The following is a 1,532-nucleotide window of genomic DNA, read 5'->3' on the forward strand; positions in this document are numbered from 1 at the left end:
ATCCTTTTGTGTACGGAAGGCTTTTTCTTTCTAGTTTTACAGTGCACAATTTTTTCAATTGATTATTAAGAAAATAAGTGGGAAAAGACACGTGGCTATTTGCCCAAAACTGGACTGAAAACAAAATGGCGTATGTGATAGAAAAGGGTTTGGAAACTTACGTCCTGCGCGCGCGTCGTCGCTCGAGTGCAAGGTGCACACGCATTACTGTGCTTTTATAGTATCGCCATGACAGTTCATGTGGGAAAATGGACGCACATTTATTTTCGTAACGACATTATTTTTTAGAAATACAGTATTTATGTCACCAGATGTTATTAATTTGCCGAAAGAAGGCAATGTAACGCATGTTATATTGGTATGTATATTGCAGTCGTAGGTAACTGAGGTAAAGGTATCGAGTGTCATAGCGTATATTACAGCATGAGAAATGTTGTCTTAATTCCCATGATAATGTCAGATAACACTTGGGCAGATGGGCAGTGGGTCCCAATCAATAAGCCTTGGTTACAGCCAGGTTTTTACTCGAAGCGCCGTGTTTTAACCCATTTCTGTCTAAAGTCGTGACCAGAAACGGCGAATACAGAATTTGTTATAATTCCATACTAATTACTACAAATTGCGAATAAAAATTCTTTTTTAGACGAAAGCGATGGTAAGCTACACGCTTGTCCATAACAGTTGCAGTGCCACTCGGCGCTATAAATCGTAAAGATCTGTGGGGCACTGCCATTGCGCCTGTCACCCTGAGACATAAGTTGACAAGTCCCATGTGCCTGTTATTTCGCCAGGACTCCGATTCAGAACTTTTCGATATTTTAGCCGAATCGTTCAATTGGATATCTCGAATCGAAGGACGCTTTCCGGCTATTCAGAACATTCCGAGCTAAACGTTCGATTCCGATTAGGACACGATGTCGTTGTCCAACAGCGTTTACGGAGTTAGTCGGTGAAATAGATTATAAGAAAAATGAAAATCCATTTATATACCTACATTTTAAGACTAATGCTCGGGCCACACAGAAGCGGCCCGGAACGCTTCCGCGGCCGCCTCTGTGTGGCCTGAACATAAAGGCCTAAAATACAACAACTGAGTTATCGTAAGGTTCAGACCTAACTGGAACGCAGTAATGCTCATATTACTGCTCGGTGGCAGAAATAGGTAAGGCGGCAGTACTACCCTGAGGATTCTCACAACTAAGGATGTCCAATACGACTCGATTTTTATGAAAACCGATTCAAGTGGATACGATATGTAACGAATCGATTTATTTCAATGCTATTTTCCAGCAATTCGATTCAGTAGGAAGGCAAATAGAATCGTCTAGGTCAGAAAGCAATGAACATTTTATAATAATGTCATTAAATTTGAACAAAACTCGATATACAACAAATATTTAGTTGTAAATAGTACTTTCCTTCGATTTCAGGCATTAAGGGGATTTAACCCGATTTAAACCCGGCGTTAACAAAACGTCGGGTTACAACTCAGGGCCTTGCCCATCTCTGAACTTGGGCGATTGTTGTGTACA

The 1,532-nt window shown here is 40.8% G+C and overlaps 1 long non-coding RNA gene across 1 annotated transcript in view; it reads right to left on the bottom strand.

Moving 5' to 3' along the window:
- LOC113236840 overlaps nucleotides 1-254 on the bottom strand; it is a 2,522-nt gene extending 2,268 nt beyond the window's left edge. Inside the window, exon 1 of the long non-coding RNA XR_003310984.1 lies at nucleotides 162-254. This is a non-coding gene — a long non-coding RNA (uncharacterized LOC113236840). The remainder of the gene's footprint in view (nucleotides 1-161) is intronic.
- Nucleotides 255-1,532: the final 1,278 nt, after the last annotated feature.

Source organism: Hyposmocoma kahamanoa, unplaced genomic scaffold, assembly GCF_003589595.1.
Source record: "Hyposmocoma kahamanoa isolate Upper Pololo Valley unplaced genomic scaffold, ASM358959v1 92, whole genome shotgun sequence".
Classification (NCBI taxonomy): Eukaryota; Metazoa; Arthropoda; class Insecta; order Lepidoptera; family Cosmopterigidae; genus Hyposmocoma; species Hyposmocoma kahamanoa.